This window comes from Fundulus heteroclitus, unplaced genomic scaffold, assembly GCF_011125445.2.
Source record: "Fundulus heteroclitus isolate FHET01 unplaced genomic scaffold, MU-UCD_Fhet_4.1 scaffold_121, whole genome shotgun sequence".
Taxonomy (NCBI): domain Eukaryota; kingdom Metazoa; phylum Chordata; class Actinopteri; order Cyprinodontiformes; family Fundulidae; genus Fundulus; species Fundulus heteroclitus.
This window is the reverse complement of record NW_023396533.1, coordinates 177,459-201,528: the sequence shown is the minus strand read 5'-3', so window position 1 is coordinate 201,528 and position 24,070 is coordinate 177,459. Positions and strand designations below refer to the sequence as shown.

Genomic DNA, 24,070 nt, shown 5'->3' with positions numbered 1-24,070 from the left:
GCTGAAAAGCATTGAAGAAGTTGAAAAAGTTGAAGAAGTTGAAAGAGTTGAAGAATTTGAACATGAAAGAACAATAGCTGAATTATTAGAAGAAGAAAAAACTGAGGGAAAGGCACCAAACATTTCCTAACTCATTCTAAACACTGAATCGTTTAACAAAGCATAAGTAGAATTTCAAACTTGAATATACTGTTGCCATATGTGGCCCTGCATTTCTAGAGAGTATAAGGAGTTTCGCCCCCATTGAAAAGCATTGGATGTTTGACACCTCCTAACTTGGAGATGCTTTACGTGACGAGGCCCAAACTTATTGTGGAGCATTCTGTATAAAGGAAGTACAGACTCTGTAAAGCAGAAGTTTGTCAGAGCTTCCTAGAGCTACTTCCAATTAGCAACATGCTAACCATTAGCCGCTAACATGGTTGTGCTCAGGATCACCGGGTGATTGTACTCTGTCAGTTTGGTCCAAATCCTGTACTGGGAAGTGCCTCAAATAGGGTTGCCAATACTTAATGTGGCCAAACGTCACCAAAGTTCATGGGTCAGATTGGCCTCCTTTAGCAACTCAGCCTCACCACATCTGGGCCCAGAACTCAACATTTGACCAAAATGGTCAGTAGCGCCATTTCCCACAGGTGGGTGGTGCTGTATTGGCCAATTGGGTAGTGTCTGGGCATCATGCCAGGTCCTGCTGGAAGCAAAGACCCAATAGGAAAGCATGTAAAATCCAAAATGGGACAGAAAAGTGACACATAGCTGAAAGTCACGTGAAAATTTTAAAATGTCAAGAGGAAGTGACTGTGCGAATTTCAGATTCCTACATTAATCACAGCAACTGCGGTGAGCATCGAAAGTTGCCATTCTATCTCAATTGATCCTCTCCCTCTGGCCCTCAGAGTTCCGTCGTCATGGAAACTCACTGACACACCTGCAGCTGGCGAGTCTGCCGAAGTGCAGAGACTTTGCTCACAATAAGTCCCATTGGATTATAATGGAGAACTTTGCCCCGAACAACGCTTCATATCTCCTGATCCCTAAATGGTAGAGACGTAATTTTTTCTGCGTTTAGTTCGTAACGGATAGGGGAAGAAGAAAAGCTATCGTTTTTTGCTGGAAAAAGTTTAATAAAGGCGTAAAAAAATATTATCTAAAGGGTTTTTTTAAGGAATTTGCAAAATCCTCTAAAAACAGTCCCGAACAAATCGCTGTAATTCAAAAAGTATAAGAGATATCAAAACAATTATTTCACTGTGAGTATCAGCAGGCTTTTGAGGAATATGTTGCTCATTTTTATGTTTGTACAAAAATCGGTGTAGGCACAGCGACGATGTAAAAAAGTGGATCATGTAGAACAATGCAGCTCTAAAGCATTTTCAGGATTTTGCACATTCGCTACTCCCGAACAAATTGTTCCTGCGGAAAAACCGTAACAGTTATCCACAAAATTCCTTTTTTGTGAGTGCCAGAAGGGTTGGGACATTCATATGTGAAAGTCTCATGCCTGTACATCAAACGGTTTAGGAGTAGCGACGATGCGAAAACGTGTGATGTTTTGGATTTTCAGACGTCATTTTTCAAAACCGCTCCATAGGAAATTAATGGGGGAGGTTTTGGGTTTGTGTCGCTCTGAGGTGATTTGCGAAAAATCTATAAATGCTACACCAATCACGGTTACCTTTCCTGAATCCAGACAAAAATTCCTACGTTTTGATGTATAATTTATGTGGATAGGTTGAAAATTGAGCGAGTGAGAAGAAGTTGTTCAGAGTAGAAGAATTAGTTGAATTTCTAGAGTGCGCACTCTATAACTGCCTCCTTGACGACCATAGCAACGCATGTTATTTGCTGAATTTCTTGAAAAGCTAAAATGATTTTAAGGAGGTACTATATGAAAATGGTAAAAGATATGAAAAAGCTGAAATAGACCATAATAGCTGAAAGATATCACTACATTTTAAAAGTTGAATGGCGTTTCTAGCTGAAAGTAGGCTGAAGCAGTAAGCTGTCAAAAAGCAGCTGAAATGAGCGGAATTTTAGTGAATTACATTCATTTCCTATGGGAGAAAAAAAGCTGAAAATTTGCAGAAAAAGCTGAATATTTTAAAAAGTTGAAGAGTTAAAAGTACAAAAAGACATAGCCATCCATTCCAGAAGAAGCTGAATAGTTTAAAAGTTGAATGGTTGAAATCGGAGAAAAATTGTAGGAGGAGAAGCGAAGCAAAGTTTAAACAGTAAAAACGCATTTGGAAGAATAAACAGGAATAATAATAATAACTAGAAAAATTTGCATTTCCTGCGAAAATGCACTGTGAATGCAGATTGCTGAATGATTGAGCAAAAGATGCAGAAGATCTTTGAAGAAGAGAAAAAATAGCTGAAAAGCATTGAAGAAGTTGAAAAAGTGTTAGAAGTTGAAGAATTTGAAAAAGTTGAAGAATTTGAACATGAAATAACAATAGCTGAATTATTAGAAGAAGAAAAAACTGAGGGAAAGGCACCAAACATTTCCTAGCTCATTCTAAACACTGAATCGTTTAACAAAGCATAAGTAGAATTTCAAACTTGAATATACTGTTGCCATATGTGGGCCTGCATTTCTAGGGAGTATAAGGGGTTTCGCCCCCATTGAAAAGCATTGGATGTTTGACACCTCCTAACTTGGAGATGCTTTACGTGACGAGGCCCAAACTTATTGTGGAGCATTCTGTATAAAGGAGGTACAGACTCTGTAAAGCAGAAGTTTGTCCGAGCTTCCTAGAGCTACTTCCAATTAGCAACATGCTAACCATTAGCCGCTAACATGGTTGTGCTCAGGATCACAGGGTGATTGTACTCTGTCAGTTTGGTCCAAATCCTGTACTGGGAAGTGCCTCAAATAGGGGTGCCAATACTTAATGTCGCCAAACGTCACCAAAGATCATGGGTCAGATTGTCCTCCTTTAGCAACTCAGCCTCACCACATCTGGGCCCAGAACTCAATATTTGACCAAAATGGTCAGTAGCGCCATTTCCCACAGGTGGGTGGTGCTGTATTGGCCAATTGGGTCGTGTCTGGGCATCATGCCAGGTCCTGTTGGAAGCAAAGGCCCAATAGGAAAGCATGTGAAATCCAAAATGGGACAGAAAAATTACACATAGCTGAAAGTCACTTGAAAATTTTAAAATGTCAAGAGGAAGTGACTATGCGAATTTCAGATTCCTACATTAATCACAGCAACTGCGGTGAGCGTCGAAAGTTGCCATTCTATCTCAATTGATCCTCTCCCTCTGGCCCTCAGAGTTCCATCGTCATGGTAACTCACTCACACACCTGCAGCGGCCAGTCTACCAAAGTGCAGAGACTTTGCTCACAATATGTCCCATTGGGTTATAATGGAGAACTTTGCCTCGCACAACGCTCCATATCTCCTGATCCGTTAATGGTAGAGACGTAATCTTTTTCTGCGTTTATTTCTTAACGGATAGGGGAAGAAGACTTGCTATCGGTTTTTGCTGGAAATATTTTAATAAAGGCGTAAAAAATTATGATCTAAAGGACATTTTTAAGAAATTTCCAAAATCCTCTAAAAACGGTCCCGAACAAATCGCTCTAGCTGAAAAAGTATAAGAGATATCAAATTAATTCTTTCACTGTGAGTATCAGCAGGCTTTTGAGTACTATGTTGCTCATTTTTATGTTTGTACAAAAGTCGGTGTAGGCACAGCGACGATGTAAAAAAGTGGATCATGTGGAACAATGCAGCTCTAAAGCATTTTCAGGATTTTGCACATTCGCTACTCCCGAACAAATTGTTCCTGCGGAAAAACCGTAACAGTTATCCACAAAATTCCTTTTTTGTGAGTGCCAGAAGGGTTGGGACATTCATATGTGAAAGTGTCATGCCTGTACATCAAACGGTTTAGGAGTAGCGACGATGTGAAAACGTGTGATGTTTTGGATTTTCAGACGTCATTTTTCAAAACCGCTCCATAGGAAATGAATGGGGGAGGTTTTGGGTTTGTGTCGCTCTGAGGTGATTTGCGAAAAATCTATAAATGCTACACCAATGAGGGTTACATTTCCTGATTCCAGACAAAAATTCCTACGTTTTGATGTATAATTTATGTGGATAGGTTGAAAATTGAGCGAGTGAGAAGAAGTTGTTCGGAGATGAAGAATTTATTGAATTTCTAGAGTGCGCACTCTATAACTGCCTCCTTGACGACCATAGCAACGCATGTTATTTGCTGAATTTCTTGAAAAGCCAAAATTATTTTAAGGAGGTACTATATGAAAATGGTAAAAGATATGAAAAAGCTGAAATAGACCATAATAGCTGAAAGATATCACTACATTTTAAAAGTTGAATGGCGTTTCTAGCTGAAAGTAGGCTGAAGCAGTAAGCTGTCAAAAAGCAGCTGAAATGAGCGGAATTTTAGTGAATTACATTCATTTCCTATGGGAGAAAAAAAGCTGAAAATTTGCAGAAAAAGCTGAATATTTTAAAAAGTTGAAGAGTTAAAAGTACAAAAAGACATAGCCATCCATTCCAGAAGAAGCTGAATAGTTTAAAAGTTGAATGGTTGAAATCGGAGAAAAATTGTAGGAGGAGAAGCGAATCAAACTTTAAACAGTAAAAACGCATTAGGAAGAATAAACACTAAGAAGAAGAATAAAGAATAAAGAGAAACAGGATCTCAAGAACTGTGAATGCCTACTGCATTCACAGTAACTAGAAAAATTTGCATTTCCTCCGAAAATGCACTGTGAATGCAGATAGCTGAATGATTGAGCAAAAGATGCAGAAGATCTTTGAAGAAGAGAAAAAAATTCTGAAAAGCATTGAAGAATTTGAAAAGTTGAAGAAGTTGAAAAAGTTGAAGAATTTGAAAAAGTTGAAGAATTTGAAAAAGTTGAAGAATTTGAACATGAAAGAACAATAGCTGAATGATTAAAAGAAGAAAAAACTGAGGGAATTGCACCAAACATTTCTTAACTCATTCTAAACACTGAATCGTTTAACAAAGCAGAAGTAGAATTTCAAACTTGAATATACTGTAGCCATATGTGGGCCTGCATTTCTAGGGAGTATAAGGTGTTTCGCCCCCATTGAAAAGCATTGGATGTTTGACACCTCCTAACTTGGAGATGCTTTATGTGACGAGGCCCAAACCTATTGTGGAGCATTCTGTATAAAGGAGGTACAGACTCTGTAAAGCACAGGTTTGTCCGAGCTTCCTAGAGCTACTTCCAATTAGCAACATGCTTACCATTAGCCGCTAACATGGTTGTGCTCAGGATCACCGGGTGATTGTACTCTGTCAGTTTGGTCCAAATCCTGTACTGGGAAGTGCCTCAAATAGGGGTGCCAATACTTAATGTCGCCAAACGTCACCAAAGTTCATGGGTCAGATTGGCCTCTTTTAGCAACTCAGCCTCACCACATCTGGGCCCAGAACTCAATATTTGACCAAAATGGTTAGTAGCGCCATTTCCCACAGGTGGGTGGTGCTGTATTGGCCAATTGGGTCGTGTCTGGGCATCATGCCAGGTCCTGTTGGAAGCAAAGGCCCAATAAGAAAGCATGTCAAATCCAAAATGGGATAGAAAAATGACACATAGCTGAAAGTCACTTGAAAATTTTAAAATGTCAAGAGGAAGTGACTGTGCGAATTTCAGATTCCTACGTTATTCACAGCAACTGCGGTGAGCGTCGAAAGTTGCCATTGTATCTCAATTGATCCTCTCCCTCTGGCCCTCAGAGTTCCGTCGTCATGGTAACTCACTGACACACCTACAGCTGCCAGTCTACCGAAGTGCAGAGACTTTGCTCACAATAAGTCCCATTGGATTATAATGGAGAACTTTGCCCCGAACAACGCTTCATATCTCCTGATCCCTAAATGGTAGAGACGTAATTTTTTCTGCGTTTAGTTCGTAACGGATAGGGGAAGAAGAAAAGCTATCGTTTTTTGCTGGAAATACGTTAATAAAGGCTTAAAACATTATGATCTAAAGGGTTTTTTTAAGGAATTTGCAAAATCCTCTAAAAACAGTCCCGAAGAAATCGCTCTAGCTGAAAAAGTATAAGAGATATCAAAACAATTATTTCACTGTGAGTATCAGCAGGCATTTGAGGACTATGTTGCTCATTTTTATGTTTGTACAAAGATCGGTGTAGGCACAGCGACGATGTAAAAAAGTGGATCATTTGGGGTGATGGAGGTCCAAAGCGTCTTCAGGATTTTGCAAATTCGCTACTCCCGAACAAATTGTTCCTGCGGAAAAACCGTAACAGTTATCCACAAAATTCCTTTTTTGTGAGTGCCAGAAGGGTTGGGACATTCATATGTGAAAGTCTCATGCCTGTACATCAAACAGTTTAGGAGTAGCGACGATGCGAAAACGTGTGATGTTTTGGATTTTCAGACGTCATTTTTCAAAACCGCTCCATAGGAAATGAATGGGGGAGGTTTCGGGTTTGTGTCGCTCTGAGGTGATTTGCGAAAAATCTATAAATGCTACACCAATGAAGGTTACATTTCCTGAATCCAGACAAAAATTCCTACGTTTTGATGTATAATTCATGTGGATAGGTTGAAAATTGAGCGAGTGAGAAGAAGTTGTTCGGAGAAGAAGAATTTGTTGAATTTCTAGAGTGCGCACTCTATAACTGCCTCCTTGACGACCATAGCAACGCATGTTATTTGCTGAATTTCTTGAAAAGCCAAAATTATTTTAAGGAGGTACTATATGAAAATGGTAAAAGATATGAAAAAGCTGAAATAGACCATAATAGCTGAAAGATATCACTACATTTTAAAAGTTGAATGGCGTTTCTAGCTGAAAGTAGGCTGAAGCAGTAAGCTGTCAAAAAGCAGCTGAAATGAGCGGAATTATAGTGAATTACATTCATTTCCTATGGGAGAAAAAAAGCTGAAAATTTGCAGAAAAAGCTGAATATTTTAAAAAGTTGAAGAGTTAAAAGTACAAAAAGATATAGCCATCGATTCCAGAAGAAGCTGAATAGTTTAAAAGTTGAATGGTTGAAATCGGAGAAAAATTGTAGGAGGAGAAGCGAATCAAACTTTAAACAGTAAAAACGCATTAGGAAGAATAAACACTAAGAAGAAGAAGAAGAAGAAGAAAGAATAAAGAGAAACAGGATCTCAAGAACTGTGAATGCCTACTGCATTCACAGTAATAAAGAGAAACAGGATCTCAAGAACTGTGAATGCCTACTGCATTCACAGTAATAATAAAGAATAAAGAGAAACAGGATCTCAAGAACTGTGAATGCCTACTGCATTCACAGTAATAAAGAGAAACAGGATCTCAAGAACTGTGAATGCCTACTGCATTCACAGTAATAAAGAGAAACAGGATCTCAAGAACTGTGAATGCCTACTGCATTCACAGTAATAAAGAGAAACAGGATCTCAAGAAATGTGAATGCCTACTGCATTCACAGTAATAAAGAAGTTGTTTAGAGGTGAATAGTAATAGGCCCTGCCCATGCATTTGCAATGAGGAGGCAGTGCTGTGCTAAGCACAGCACTGCCTCCTCATTGCACATGCAAGGCAGGCGCCTAATAAATAGTCCGTTTAGAGGTGAATAGTAATAGGTGCCTCCATGCATTTGCATGGAAGGCAGTGCTGATTAGTGATGGAGTGTCAGTATATACAGGAGAATTGCAAGCTTTGCTTTTAGCAGTTCAATGGGTAGAAGAGGTAAGACCATTAAAATCTATTATTTGCTCAGATTCTAGTTCATCATTTGTCAGTTTGCAAAATAATCAGTCAGACAGTAGACCAGATATATTAATTGAAATACAACAAACGCTTTACAGAATAAATGTGATGGGGCTAGTAGTACATTTTGTTTGGGTTCCGGCACATAATGAGATTAAAGGAAATGAAATGGCAGAAAGGATGGCTAAGGAGAGTACAAATAAGGTAATGGTAGATATTAATGTTAGTTTTGGTATAACAGAAATAAAGGGTATAATTAAACAAAAAGCCAAAGATAGGTGGCAAAAGTTATGGGATGAAGAAAAGAAAGGAATGTGGCTTTATAAAATACAAAAGTGAATTGGACAAATGAGAATAACAGAAAGGAACAGGAGAGAAGAGATAATTATTTCACTGCTTAGAATGGGACACACTGGATTGAATAGATCATTATTTTTGATAGGTAAACATCAGACAGGGAATTGTGACTGTGGGGAAGATGAGACTGTGGAACATGTCATTTTGAATTGTAATAAATACTGGATCCAGAGAAACAGGTTGAAAAGTAAACTTAGTAACATTGAAAATTAAACTTGATATTGTTGATTTATTGCAAAAGGAATCAGGAAGCAGAGAACACCAGCTCATATTTGAGTTTTTGAAACAGAGTAGGTTGTATAATAGGATTTAGTTTTTTTTTTTTTGTCATGCGGTCCATACTCCATACCAGTTGGTGGCGGTAATGCTCACCTAAACGGTTTTGTTTTGCCAACCGCCAATAAAATTGAAGAAGAAGAATCAGGGGAAGTGAAGTGACTGACAGAAAGGCTGACAGGATAAGTGGAGGGGAAACAAGAACTAAACTAAACCAATCCAGAACCCACTACCACAAAAACTAAAACCAATAATATGCCAAGGAAAACAATAAAAAAGCTAACACAGAAACAAAACAAGACAGAACTCAAGACAGAAATAGAATCTAAGACATGCAGGGAAGTAAACTGACTAATCAAACATAAAACAAAAACAAAACACAGAATATGACAATATAATATGAGATGATATTCCAGCGCATTGTACCGTGTATATACAGAACAACATAACAAGCTAGAATAAGCATTAACTTACCCAGTAAATGTCAGGGGGAGTTAATACTTTCGTCTTCGATCCATGGCTTCCAGAAGCCTTATCTCTGTTTTCATCTGCTCTAACTCTCTCTCGGCTCTCTCCAGTCTTTCTCTTCCCTGTCAGCTTCTTATTTGTGCCTGTTGACCTACTCTGTCAGACAAAAAATATATACTGAGCAGATTCAATTCAATTTCAATAAAATTTTATTTATATAGCGCCAATTCATGAAACATGTCATCTCAAGGCACTTAACAAAGTCAAGTTCAATCATATTATACAGATTGGGTCAGATTGCTTCTTAGCCATGCGTCCATGCTAAATTTTGTTTTGTCACCGCTTTTCCTCTTTCTCCCATTCAGTTGTGGTAGAAAATTACCCGAAGTGAACTGAACCAAGTCACTCAGTGTTGGTACTACTGGATAAGGGGCATAAATTAGGTTTACATTAAAAGCAAATCTTAAAGGAAAAAAATCCAGGAATACAAAAAGAATTAAATGGAATTGTAAGGAAAAACAGGTAATAGAGTTCATAAAATACCTAAATTACTTAAATATTTTCTAAACGTCCAGAGAATACTATTTTATATTCTGGTTCTGAAGCTATTCAGCACGAGTTTTAAAACACTCATGCATCTTACATTCAATTGCTTTTAGCGTTTTATTTTCTTTGATGAAGATCCATCACAGTCACCAAAGGTACACAGTCTCTCAGTCACCAAAGTCACTGTGAAAACTAAAACATATACAAATATTAGAATACAAAACTTACCAAACAACAAAATACAAACAAACAAAAACGTACCTCGCTGCTTTCACTGGGGAATACCATGTTGATTTCTTGGTTACACATTTGACAGTTCAAGCCGTTCATTGGCACAATGATTGTATCAGCTTTTATAGAGCCCGCCCTCATTATCTACAGCAGCCCGTGAGGTACACACAAAACACTCAAAAACATTACAAATTGCAAACAACATTAAACAAAACATAAACCACCACAATGCTAATCAAAACAGACAAACATCCAAAACAATATGCAACATTCTTAATTCATAAAATTCACTTTGAATAATTTACTTGATAGTCTACAAAAATATTAATTAGGCAATTTATTTTAAATAGCTCACCATCCATTACAATACTCTTACTGTGAACCTGATTTTTAGCTTTTGATGTGTGTGTGTGTTTTGCATATTTTTAACTTGTTTTTTAATATTTTCTTGTTTTTAGCACTTGTCATCCATGTGGGTTTGAAAATGTGCTCTAGAAATAAAGCTGATTGATTGAATGAATGATTGATTGAATGATCAAGACCTTTTGTCCAGGGCAGTACTGTGGAGTGCATTTCTTGTCAGCATACTTGTGGTTTTGATCAGCTGTGCTATGAAGTGCAGAGATGATCTTGGACCAGATGTTCTTACAGCAGCGCATAAGATGATGGACTGAAGTGACAGAGATATACTTCTCCTCGTGAATAGTGGAAGTTGATAGCCCAGAGAGACCATGAAGGTAGACAAACCAGTGGCTGAGGAAACAAGGGAATTATGGGCCTACTCAACCCAGGGAAGACATTGCACCAGTCGGATGGGTATGTGCAGGTTAAACACCTGAGAGTGGATTCCATTTCCTGGTTCATGTGTTTGATCTGACTTCTAAAGGATGATAACCAGAAATTAGTGAAACTTTGGCATTGAGGGCTGAGATATGAATTGAGGACAGCAATCAGATAGGATCTCCTGGGGGATACCAATGAGTCGGAAAATGTACTTAACCAGGTGCTGGGCTGTCTGCAATGCTGCAGGTAACTTTCTGAGAGGGACAAGGTGACACGTCTTAGAAAAACGGTTAATGATGGAAAGAATGTTGGTCATAGGAGAGCCCCAGTACCCGCCAGGACACAGTGGTAGGAGGATCATGTGTCTGTCCATTTTGTCAGCTGAGGATGTTGAAAATGTTTTCAAAACTGGATCTATGATAACAAGATTTCTGCTTTTTGGAGCTGGCAGTTACCTGGAGTATTAAGAAATTGTGAAAACGTCGGCAAATGTTTCAGCCCCTGTCCAAGCTGCCTGAACTATGCAAGTGCTATCTGGGACAGTTCAGACAAACACACACAAACCACCTCTACTGTGCTTCCGTCCCTTACTATGCCGCTTTCTGTTTTAGCTGTTGCGTCAGAAATGTCAGTCAGATCAGAGACCTCAAGCTTTAGCTTTACTTAGCTTAGCTGTAGTGTCAGTACAGTGAGATTAGAGACCTCAAGCTTTAGCTTTATGAATATAAACAATTAAGCTTTGAATTTAATGTATGAAAGAAGTCTAATCAAGGTTAGGATCCAGCCTGAGCAGCACCTGTCAGGCTGCTCCCGGCCCTGCCTTTCCTCTCCATAGGTAGCGGCAGTTTGACAGGGGGGCGTGGCCCCTCAGCTGATCCTTGTTTCACGGCGTGGCGGTGGAGTATTTAAGCAGCAGGCTGCCAGCTGGACACCGTTAGAGTGTTAACCTTGTATGCATGGTCCGAAATTAACTCTCTGCAGTCGCCAAATGCGAGTAAATTTCCTGTTTGGCGAGTGAATTTCAGAGGGCTAGCTGCCACATGGCGAGTAAATGTTTGTACCAAATAAATTACGAAACCCATCTGGGCTGCGGATGACCCGTTCACAGCTCTGTCCATCCAGAGCTCAGTCTAAACTCCGCCTTCTGCGGAGCAGGAGGCAAGGGGGGAGAGCGGCTCCCAGATGAAGCCTTTATTCAGAACCAGTCATGGCTGCACGCTGGATCACGCTGGATCAAGGGTCATTTTAAGGAACTTGTAACATCAGGGGCTTTAGCTCAGACCCATTTTTCCTTCTCTCCCCTCCAAAGGACCCCTTTACAGTCTTTATTTATCCATTTTCCCCACTGTTTATCCAGCAGCTGGATCAGCGTAAAGACGCAGCGCAAACCCATGCGTGCTTTAAGTGTGGCAGCTGAGGGAAAAATGTTGGACGGTATAGACTTGATGAAACTCTGCCTCATTCACTAATGAGACCAATATGGATAGAATAATGATAATCTGTAGTGTTTAATTATTGCCTGGATGTGAATCTGATAATTCATATTGTGCCTTTTATAATAAACTTAATATTTTCCTATCAAAGGTAGGAAACAAAGATTTCTCTTCCAGGGTCCAGTCAGCCACGCCCCCAACCAAGCCCCCCCCCCCCAACTAAATTAACATAATATCACTCTTAATTTTTGGTAAAAATTGAGAGGTCTGGTGAGGATTAATATTTTGGCCAGTAAAAAATATGCCTGGCTGGTTGAGAAAGTTAATTTCTCAACCAGCCAGTGTATAATAGAGATCAACGCCCACTGATCTCTATTATACACTGGATTGCTAATAGTGCGCTGTTAGAATGAGTCGCTTTGAAGCCACGAGGCGCCTTATTGGTACTCCCTATTTCCCCCCCAGTAACTAGGGAATATGTGCGCATCGAATACCGAGGATTTTCCCATGTTCATGGAGGCCTTAAGACTTTTAAAATGTCAAATGCCATATACTTTTATGTTATGTACTAAAATTATGAAGTACTGAGGAAGTCATGTGCTGAAATATTTATATATATATATATATATATATATATATATATATATATATATATATATATATAGATAGATAGATAGATAGATAGATAGATAGATATAGATATAGATATATAGTGTGAGATTTGCAAAAAAAAAAACAGAGGGGGGGATCATTTCAAGTGTTTTATAAATGAACATAACAACAAGGTTATGTGGCCTGCATGCTGAGACAGCATGCAACCTGTCCTGGGCGGGAGGGTGGAGAAATGGGCTGCTGCTGCTACTTCTTGTCTTGTGACGCTGCCTGCAAATCTTCATCATCCACCAAAGTTCGTCCTGTAACATTACCATGGCTGCTTGTCCCGTCATCTACTCTTGACCTTTTCTGTTGATTTTTCGTGCCGAAATATGACAAAATACTTTGTTGACGTTCATGCTGCCACACGTTCTCACTCATCACTTGGTTAGCTAGCAGCTGCTCTTTCAGGTAGCTAGCTAGATCCAGTAGGTTAGACTATTGTTTTTAAACTTGCGCCATCTACTGTACTGTTTGGACTCGGGAGTGGGTATTAGTTTACTTCAATCGCTTCGAGCAGAAAACGTATTAATACTCTTTAAAAACAGACAACAAAAAATTTAATTAACAAATGTGAAGGACACAAGACATGTGTTTATATTAGGGCTATCAAACGATTAAAATTTGAATTTGAATTGATTAATCACATGATGTCGATAGTTAACTCGAGATTAATTGCAAATTAATTGCATGTTTTATCTTTTTATTTCTGAAAGTGTAATAGCCTGTTTGGGCATTTTAATATGCAATTTTGCAATAAATGACACTAATAAAATACATTCTTGTACAAAAAATATTTTTATTGTGTTATTTTTCAAGCACTTTTGAGAATTGGAATGAAAACATCCTAGTGCCAAATGTTAAACTCTAGACTATGATGGCTAAATGACTAATCATGACGCCCTGATGTTTACACAATGTGTAAATAAATTTGTAAATAAATACCATGCCGATACCTCTTAAACAAAGATCGACATGGTATTAGGCATATACATATAAATTAATAAAAATTTTGCATTTCAATAAAGTCATAAGTTTTATTGTTCGTTTTTTTCACTCTCTCACACATCTAATTCTGAGCGACAGCAGATTGCTCCGTCTTCCCAAGCCGCTCCAACGGATCTCATCCTCCCTCCACTGGTCAGCCTCTCTACCACCGGCCCGCTGTCACTCCATCTCGGGCTGCTCATTCTGTGCTGGATCCTCTCTCAGCCACTCCCCCAGCATCTCACTCTTTGATTAGTGGTAAGCATTGCAGCACGCGGAAATATTCTCACTGGTTTTTCCCACGACTGATCTCTCCCTCTCTTCCACAGTTACCTTCGTTTCCCTGCCTCCTGTTCGTGTCTGCGGGAGCCCGCAGACGTTACCGACAACTCCCGTTGTCCCTTTCTGTCATGGTTTAAGTTTTGTCTGGCTTCTTTCTTGTTATTTTGCAGTTCACTCAGCTCTCCCTCGCTCAGCTATTAGTCACACTTGTCTGGACACTAATTAATCTTTATTCCCGTCACCTGTCAGGCTCCCTTTATAAACTCACCTCAGTTGTGTTCTCGTTGCCGGTCCATAGTGCTCACTCCTGCTCGGTTTCTGCCAGAGGTCTTTTCTCCAACTTTGTTTTTGTTCCAGTCAGCCAGAAGTCTTTTCTCCAACTTTATTTTTTTTCCAGTCAGCCAGAAGTCTTTACTTCAGCTTTGTTTTTGTTCAAGTCACTGCCTAAGACCCAGCTCAGCTCTGTTTCAACTCAAGTTCTCAACTCCTGTTCACGACTCCTGGGTTCCGTTCTGCTCTCAAGTTCCAACTCCTGTTCTCAACGCCTGGTGAGCCGTTCTGGTTTGAAGTCCTCGGCTCTGATGTTCTGGTCTCAAGTCCTCGGCTCAGATGCTCTGTCCTGGTCTCAAGTCTTCGGCTCCAGAGTTCCTCCCGGTCAGTCTCTCAACACACCTCCTGCCGGCCAGCTTCTGCACCCTACACCTCCGTCTGTTGTAAGACCTCTTCCACACTATTCAATAAACTCACTCCTAAGAACTAGCTCTGTGTGTGCGTGCTGTGTCCGGGTTCATCCTAGAAAAATATCATAACATTATGAACCCTTGTTTCTCGGCGTGTTTAGATGCCCTCTGTTCTCGGTTCCCCAGTGTGTTTAGACGCCCTCTGTTCTCGGTTCCCCACCGTGTTTAGACGCTCTCTGTTCTCGGTTCCCCGGCGTGTTTAGACGCCCTCTGTTCTCGGTTCCCCGGCGTGTTTAGACGCCCTCTGTTCTCAGTTCCCCGGCGTGTTTAGACGCCCTCTGTTCTCGGTTCCCCGGCCTGCTAGTACACCCTCTGTTCTTGTTCCCTGGCGTTTCCCTCACGCCCCGGCGTTTCCCTCGCGCCCCGGGATTTCCCTCACGCCCCGGCGTTTCCTTCACGCCCCGGCGGGTTTCCCCAAGCATTTCTGTACGCCAGTCATGTTCCAGCGTGTGTTGTTGAGCTCTGGCATTGTCGTACAACTGTTCTTCCCTCTGGTGTTGTCGTACGCCTGTTCTTCCCTCTGGCGCTGCCGTGCGCCCGTTCCTTCCCTTTGGCGCTGCCGTGCGCCCGTTCCTTCCCTTTGGCGCTGCCGTGCGCCCGTTGCTTCCCTTTGGCGCTGCCGTACGCCCGTTGCTTCCCTTTGGCGTTTCCGTACGGCCGTTGCTTCCCTTTGGCGTTTCCGTGCGCCCGTTGGTTCCCTTTTGGCGCTGTCGTGCGCCCGTTGCTTCCCTTTGGCGCTGTCGTGCGCCCGTTGCTTCCCTTTGGCGTTTCCGTACGCCCGTTGCTTCCCTTTGGCGTTTCCGTACGCCCGTTGCTTCCCTTTGGCGTTTCCGTACGCCCGTTCCTTCCCTTTGGCGCTGTGGTGCGGCCTTTCCTTCCCTTTGGCGCTGTGGTGCGCCCGTTCCTTCCCTTTGGCGCTGTGGTGCGCCCGTTCCTTCCTTTGGCGCTGTGGTGCGCCCGTTTCTTCCCCTTTGGCGCTGTCGTGTGCTCGTTCTTCCCCTCTGGTGCTGTCGTGTGCCCGTTCTTTACCTTTGGTGCTGTCGTGCGCCCGTTCCTTCCCTTTGGCGCTGCCGTGCGCCCGTTCCTTCCCTTTGGCGTTTCCGTACGCTCGTTCCTTCCCTTTGGCGTTTCCGTACGCTCGTTGCTTCCCTTTGGCGTTTCCGTACGCGCGTTGCTTCCCTTTGGCGTTTCCGTACGCCCGTTGGTTCCCTTTTGGCGCTGTCGTGCGCCCGTTCCTTCCCTTTGGCGCTGTGGTGCGCCCGTTCCTTCCCTTTGGCGCTGTGGTGCGCCCGTTCCTTCCCTTTGGCGCTGTCGTGAACCCGTTGCTTCCCTTTGGCGTTTCCGTACGCCCGTTGTTTCCCTTTGGCGTTTCCGTACGCCCGTTGCTTCCCTTTGGCGTTTCCGTACGCCCGTTGCTTCCCTTTGGCGTTTCCGTACGCCCGTTGCTTCCCTTTGGCGTTTCCATGCGCCCGTTCCTTCCCTTTGGCGCTGTCGTGCACCCGTTCCTTCCCTTTTGGTGCTGTGGTGCGCCCGTTCCTTCCCGTTGGCGTTTCCGTATGCCCGTTCCTTCCTTTTGGCGTTTCCATACGCCCGTTCCTTCCCTTTGGCGTTTACGTACGCCCGTTCCTTCCCCCTGGCGTTGGTGCACGCCTGTCCTGTCTCCCTGGTGTTTCCTTTCGCCTGTTCCCCAGAATTCTCTGGACTTTCGGTTCCCCAGAGCTTTCTAGCCTCTTTGGTTCCTCAGTTCATTTTGACCCCTGGTTTCCCAGTGTTCTTTAGCCCCTTGGTTCCCTAGTGTTCTCTAGCCCCTTTGGTTCCTCCATGTTTTCTAGCCTCTTTGGTTCCTCCGTGTTTTTTGGCCCCTTGGTTCCCCAGTGTTCTCTAGCCCCTTGGTTCATTGTATTCTCTAGCCTTAGGTCCCCTGTGTTCTCTAGTCTTAGGTTCCCCGTGTTCTCTAGCCTTTGGTCCTCCGTGTTCTTGACCTTTTGGTTACCCGTTTTCTCTAGTTTATTTGGTCCCCCAGTGTTTCTCCTAGGCTTTTGGTTCCCCTCTGTTCTGTTTTTTATTTGACTCTTAACACTTTCCCCTTTCCTTCGATAAAAACACTAAAATCTGCCAACGTTCTCCTGAGTGTGCTTTGCATGTGGGCAAAAGCCTTAAAAAACATGACAATCAAGAATTTACTTTGCTTATTCCTTTGATTCTCCTATGTCAGTAATGTTTTTCTTTAAATCGTCTTGTCACTGAAAAGTGCCTTACCTTGCCTTGCCTTTGGTGAAATAACTGTGGAGGTTTAAAGGAACAATTCATAACAGAAACTATTTGCCTAAATTTAAAAAAGGGGTAACTTTGTTCTACGACCACTAAGACTGAAATTATTATTTGTGCGAGAATGGTACATCTTTATAATGTGTAAGAAGACAGGACATTTTTGCTCACAAATAAAAACAAAAACAAGCAGCAAATTTACATGCATGTGGCCAATTTAAACAACGAGCTAAGAGCAGTTAATTATAAAATTATGATAAAATAAAGAAATGTTTTGACAACCAGCTTTGACGAAAATAGTTTGATTACTCAACTGCATTGAGAACATGGCATTCTAGATAAAATTTACTTAATGGAATGCTTAAATAGTTTATTCTATATCATATTGCTATGGTTGAAAAAAACAGAGGGGATGTATCAGCCATATCAATAATTGATAAACTATTAATGGTAAAATAAGGAAAAGGGTTTTTGCAGTCATAGGGGAGGTGTACTGCAACTAAAACACCCTCTGCCAGGATCATCTCCTTGGCTGTGAGGACAGTGGCGCAACACAGATTTTTTGGGGGGGTCTTTTGACAGAACACCACTGTTATTGGAAGGACAAACAGTAATTTGAGTTGCCTGTCTCTGGACCCAGAGATACACCTTTGTTTATGTTACAGTGGCTGATTCTGGAGTACAATAACCCCCTTTCCAGCTTTGTTTGCTTTATTTAATTGTCCTCCCTTATATCACAGAAGTGACTGATACACAAAAAAGGGAGAAGTGTAATGTCCACAGAATCTGGAGCCCCGATAATTCAGCCGACAGAGAAATAAAAGTTAAAGTTTATTGAATGAACCGGTGAAGCTGGAACAGGATCTGAAAGGAACGGACTCTGGAACCACTGTGGGGGAGAGAACAGGGTTAGTGGCCGAGACACACTCGGTGTGATTGTGAGAGCACCGAACAAAAGCCACTAACCTTTGCAGAGGCCAGGATGTTGCACTGGCTCTGATGATTGGCTCCAAAGTTGATGATTGGCTCTGTTTGTGTGATCCAAATCACTGACTGAATGATCCACTCTACGTAGGTAGTGTTCAGGGCAGAGGCAGAAGTGCCAGAACTGCCCTTGGTAAAACGTCTGTTGTCTTCCATGGTATCTTCAAAGGTCAGGCTGAGGCAGTGAAGGATGTCATCCCCCAGCCTGACACCCGAGATTATGACGTTTCCTGATCTGAGTTCTCACACAATCTATTAGCATGTTCTTTCCATGTTTCTCTTCGTGACTGGTACCCCTTAATTCCTGTAATACAGTAAAGCAGTTCACCAGGCAAAGGTGTTCAGAAGGGCTTGGACAAAGGCAGTGACGGACTGGACGGTCTGGCATTTGGGCAGTTGCCAGGAGGGCCGCGGGCCCTCGTGGGCCGTTTGGGCCGGCCAATCACGAGGCGGCATGATCGTCGGGTGTGCGCGGCCCCTTTCACCCTGTTCATTGTAGGCCTACATTATCTCTTGGCCCACTAATAAGCCAAATGTCTCTTGGTTCAGTTTTTATGCATATTAAAGTTAGAGTTCAACACCAATGGGGCTACAAACTTGTGTGTTATTTCCGTGCATGTGAAGTTATATCTGTGTGTTGCGGGCACGTGCACGTGCGTGCGTGCGCGTCCCCATGTGGGCCGCTCGTTGTTGAAAATGCCAGGGCCGTTTTTTAATCTCAGTCCGTCACTGGACAAAGGGCGAATATGGGATCCAGGCTTTAAGTAATTAACAGGAGGCACACTCCAGGCAGAGGTATCCAGACAGGGGCAGAGGCAGGCAGGCTTGGTCGAGAGGCAAGAAAGGAGGTCAATGTTCAGACGCCAACTGGAGAATCCGACAGGGGCGAGACAGGCAGGAGAAATCACAGGAACGAGACAGGTCGATAACAGGCATACTATGAAGGGACACTGGAGGTTTATGCAAAGTGTGGCAGTTACACACTGGGAGAGGCTTGAATATATAGTGTTCATCCCAGGTGCAGCGACTCCACTTAATTGGAGCTACAGCAGGTGTAACTGCTCAGACCTTGATTACCAGGCAGCGCGAGAGCAGGAGCAGGGAATAATGTCAGAGACTGCAGACAGGAGGGATCAGACATAATTATTACAAAAAGGACGATGCATTGACATTTGTTCTTTTTGTCAGCATTCTTTTATCATCTTTTTATCATAATTTATCAAAACAACAGTTTTTAAATGGCAGCATTTTTCGACAAGAGGAACTTTTATAGAACTTACCAATATTAGTTATAATGATTTTTGATATTTGGCATTCTTTCAAGATATTCGAACAGCACCAGCTTGAGTTGTTTAATACCATAGTTAAAAACAATTCCACCAGCTGGGTATGATAGTAGGTTTGCTGACAGAGAGTGGATGGGCGTAAATTTCAAATCTTCACCTCTGTTTTAATTGTCATTTCCCTGCTGGTCGTTTTGCCATGCTGTTTGATCCCTTGGTAAAACGTCTGTTGTCTTCCATGGTATCTTCAAAGGTCAGGCTGAGGCAGTGAAGGATGTCATCCCCCAGCCTGACACCCGAGATTATGATGTTTCCTGATCTGAGTTCTCACACAATCTATTAGCATGTTCTTTCCATGTTTCTCTTCGTGACTGGTACCCCTTAATTCCTGTAATGATGTTCCTGTGTAAACGGTGAAAATCATGCACAGGGACTGATTTTATGGCTAACAATTTACTTTTATTATTTGTCCTGTTACAATCATAACAATTTAGTTATCATTTTTCAAATTCTAAGTTTTTCTTCAGACTTACACCAAGATTGATGTTTTATGCAATCCTTTGCTTTGATATAAGATGAACCAGGATCTGATCTGCACTAAAGAGCCTTTAAAATTAGATGGTAATGGTAATTATTAGGGTTTTCCAGCTCAGTTTGGCCAAGAGTTGGATTTGTCTCTAGCCTCCAATGGTTTTACTGCTTCTTAGATGAAGTGGTGTTTTCCATTGAGGAAGGTTCAATCTGGCTTTAATGTTCCTTACTGTGACTAAGGAGTTGGTAACTTTGGATGGATGGGTTATCTAGGAAGCACAGTTACAAGTGGGAGAACTTTAGGTGGGTAGTGAGAGTAGACAAATTTGACCATAATAGCATATATGCTTAGATGACTTAAGCTAATATAAATTAAAATAATGTATGCATAGGAATCTTTACCTAATTAGTTAAATCCAAAATTGTAGATAAATGCAAAGACTCTGAGTTTGTGTGATGAAACTGATTTGTGAAGCATTCATACTGATTATTGTTAAACCGTCTAGCATACAGACCATAATTATTACTGTAATGATTCCTGGATTGTTTAATTTTTATTTTCTTTATATATTCAGGTGACAAAGAATTTTCCTTTTGAAGATTTACCACATAGATTAAATCTTATCTTTGTGATCAAAGGGGTGGATTGTTGATAGACAAGTTATATTTTTATTTTTAACCCCAACCCTTAGGTTCTAAAAAAGCCTATCATCTCTGACCTGCTCCTAAACAGAAAGGAGGCCAGGCCAGTGTCAGATAGGGTGCCCTGCGACCGGGCTTGACTGTCCCCTTATCCTTCAAGGTCAAGGCATAAGTATTCTGTGTGTGAGAGAATTGTTGTCTAGGTTTCATGTGCAAAGCTGGGGCCTGATTTACGAATGTTTAAGACTGTGAGGAGAGCAGAACAGAGTTGAGAGATGGATGGCATGCATCTGCATGCTGCTTAGGGTGTTTACATTTGCTCTGCCTCTCAAGTTCTGCTGTGCTAGAACTTAATCAAAACACCATTTCCTTTTAATTAATAAGTAACTTCCCACAACACACAGTAAGTGATATAGAGTGAGCAGGCCTCTGCTTAAGACCTTCTATGACTCTGTGGTGGCCTCCGCCCTCCTCTATGCTGTCGTCTGCTGGGCCCCTGGCAGCACAGAGTGGGACAGAAAGAGGCTGAATAAGCTGGTGAAGAAGGCCACTTCTGTCCTGGGTTGCGCTCTGGACACTGTGGAGGAAGTGGCTGAGAGGAGGGTGCTGTCCAAGCTCACATCCATCATGGACAACACCTTTCACCCCCTGCACCAGACTGTAGAGGAGTTGAGCAGCTCCTTTAGTGACAGACTTAGACATCCTGTCTGTAAAAAGGAGCGCTACCGCAGGTCATTCATTCCTTCTGCTACCAGACTATACAATGCTGCACTATAACTGTAACCACAATAGTAATAACCAATGTGCAATGACTAATGTGCAATAATCTAATTAATACACTGGGCCACAACCCGTGCAATAATCCTGATGTAGTGACTTCTGCTGCTATCACCACCTGAACATATGTCAGTACACATGTATGTATGTATGTACAAATGTATACACGAATGTATATGCACATATATACGTGTAGGTACGTATGTATGTAGGCGTATATATATATATATATATATATATATATATATATATATATATATATATATATATGTTTATATACATATAGATCACTATGTATGTAAATAAGATATCATATGTGCATTCCTATTTCTTTTTTTGTATCCTTTTTGATCCATTGTAAATATGAAGATTCACTGTATATAACTGAATGTACCTTTCCTACTCTGCACCTTCTTGTATGAACCGATGTGGCAAGTGGATTTCTCCATTGTGAGATCAATAAAGCCTATCTTATCTTATCTTGTATAAGAGAGTAAGAATAAATGAACAATAAAGTGGTGGGGAGTGGTGTCCTAGTGGTTAGAGCACAGAGCTTTGGTCCCAGAGGTTCTGAGTTCAACTCCCACAAGCTGCCATTCTGGGTCCCTGAGCAAGACCCTTAACCCCCAATTGCTCCCCAAGCGCCGCACAGTGGCAGCCCACTGCTCCCCAAGGGGATGGGTTAAGATGCAGAAGTGAATTTCTCCATTGTGAGATCAATAAAGTTCAATTATTATTATTATTAATAAAACTTGTGATTTTATCTTAATGGAAAATGTATTAATGTATATGTAAATGCTTAATACAGGAGTGAGAAATCTTTCAGCATTATTGACTAGAATTTATAATTTTTATGGCACAAGGATGTGGTCATTCCAATTCTGAAAAGTGCCTGAAAAAGAAAATTTTATTTGGGAAGAAGCACAGCAAAGAGCATTAGATTTGGCTAAGAAAGCCATACAACAAGCTTTGTCATTGGGAAAGATGATGTCCGGGCCTGTGGAGTTGCAGGCCTCAGCTGTTAATGACAATACAAGCTGAAGTGATTGATGGGGATTATCAAGGAGAAAATCCCTGGTAATTGAGAAAAAGGAAAAACTAGCACAACCCTGTGAAATGACAGAGGTTCAAGGGGTGGCTGCCCCCACTAACATCACTGTAAGAGGAACAGGGGAGGGGGGGGGGGGGGGGTTGGCTCAACAGATAAACCAGGAGCCAAAGTTTGGGTAAAACAAGAAAATGGTCCACCTAGACCAGCTGAAATCATGTCACAAGGGAATGATGCAACAGTGTCAGTATTTTACTCAGAGGAGGAAGAAATGGATAAATGTTATATAAGAGAAAACTAATTTTATTCTTTTGTCTTATAGCAGTGCTAATATTGATTTCAGATCCATGTTTCAAGGGATCTGCTGATTGGACGACCCGAGGGACACCGCGATGGCGGACGTCCCAAACCATGGGAGGCACCACAGGGCTGGTGCAGGATTTGGGGCCATCATCCTCCGTGTCCTTGCTGCCATGGTCCTGCTGGCAGACCTCTATTGAGCAGAAGCACCTGGCCGGATCCTGAAAGAAGTGGTTCAGCCGTATCAACTGTGATGGGGGGACAGCATGCGCATCGGAATCCAGGATGACTACACATGCTCTCGGTGGCGTGTAAGAAGCATACCAGTAGTCTTCAAGGAGAGGTTTGTGCCAATATGAATCATCTACAGAACGAGCGTGTAAGAAGACACACACTCAAATTGCACCTGCTGCACACACTTGTCAACAAATGGCACAATCGACAATAACAAAGTTCACTGGAAAGTTTTTTTTGTTGTTTTTTTCCCCCTCCTTTGCCAACATGCTCAAGGATGAAACGTGCATGGTGGGACACTTTGCTTGGTGGAACAGGTACTGTGTTAAGTGTTTCCAACACTTTTGACAATAAAGTAACAAGAACTATGTTATCAAACACTGGACAGCATGCATCAAGAGCTGTTCATCAGGTTGGGTTATGGGTGCCTACTGTTGTAACATCACAGGAAGAAACTGCAAAGATCTTCCTTAAAGAACTGAACTGGCAAATAAAGATGTGGAACACGACAGCAGAAGTGTTAACGAACATTTCTGCAGCTTTGAACTGGACGGTGTGTAACGTACAAATGATACACGCTCATATACAACAAGAGCGGTTTAAGCGTGTGGTTATTATCGGAAATTTCCACGAATGGAGACAACTATGGAACATTAGTAGTAATAGTTGGTTATAACTAGAACCACATGAGACCTATTGTAATGCTACTATGTGTGAAGGACATTGGACACAATATGATGTTACCAATAGTACTACTGTCTGTCATTATTACATATTGCCCGTAGTGACTGTACAGGGGTATTGGTTTTTGAAACTAGATGGTGATTGGTTTGGCCCACAGACAAACTACACTTATGACCTGGATCTGTGCGAGACTGCTGATAAAGGGGTGGTATGTATGCTACAACAAGGACATCTTAACCCATGTTTAACCGGAGACAAGGTGTTATGTGATTCGACTCATGAACCAGCGAGAAAAACAATAAAGAGTCATCCTCAATTACCTCAGGTGCCTTTCGTTGGGTGTTTTGATGTATACATCTGGAGTTGGAATAACGTGACCTATCAATTAACCAATTTCACTATCTCCCTGGATCGGTTCAAATGCGCATTGAATCAGCCTACGGAACTAAATTGCTTAGTTGAATCACTCAGGTCCAACATTTCCAGCTTCCAAGTTAATGGAGCAATCATCTGCACATCATTGGTGGGACATTTTTAATGGAATGTCTGTTACAGCTCGAAACTATGTAGTACCTCCCTTGTTTTTGCTCATTATTGTTATTATAGTGTTAACCTTATGTAATGTTTGAAGATTATAATCAAAAAGTGGTGTGGGATGGAAATGATAACTTTACTGATGAAAATAGACCTTTGGGACGTTTTTTTCCAAAATTAGGTTTTGTCAAAGACCAAGGGGTGGAATGATATATTAAAGAATTATTTTTGTTCTGTGACAATGTATTTTGGGAAAAACTGGTTAGTTTTAAACTAAGAGCAACATTAATGCTTGT

General features: G+C 41.6%; 1 protein-coding gene and 1 long non-coding RNA gene across 3 annotated transcripts in view; both read right to left on the bottom strand.

Moving 5' to 3' along the window:
- The window catches only part of LOC105920858 (cell migration inducing hyaluronidase 1), a 470,202-nt gene that overhangs the window by 407,397 nt on the left and 38,735 nt on the right, over positions 1-24,070 (bottom strand). The gene's annotated exons all lie outside the window — the stretch shown is intronic.
- On the bottom strand, positions 9,487-11,440 carry LOC118558299. Its single transcript, XR_004928287.1, has 2 exons — positions 9,641-11,440; positions 9,487-9,571 (listed from the first exon to the last, which is right to left on the bottom strand). It is a non-coding gene; the product is annotated as an uncharacterized LOC118558299 (long non-coding RNA).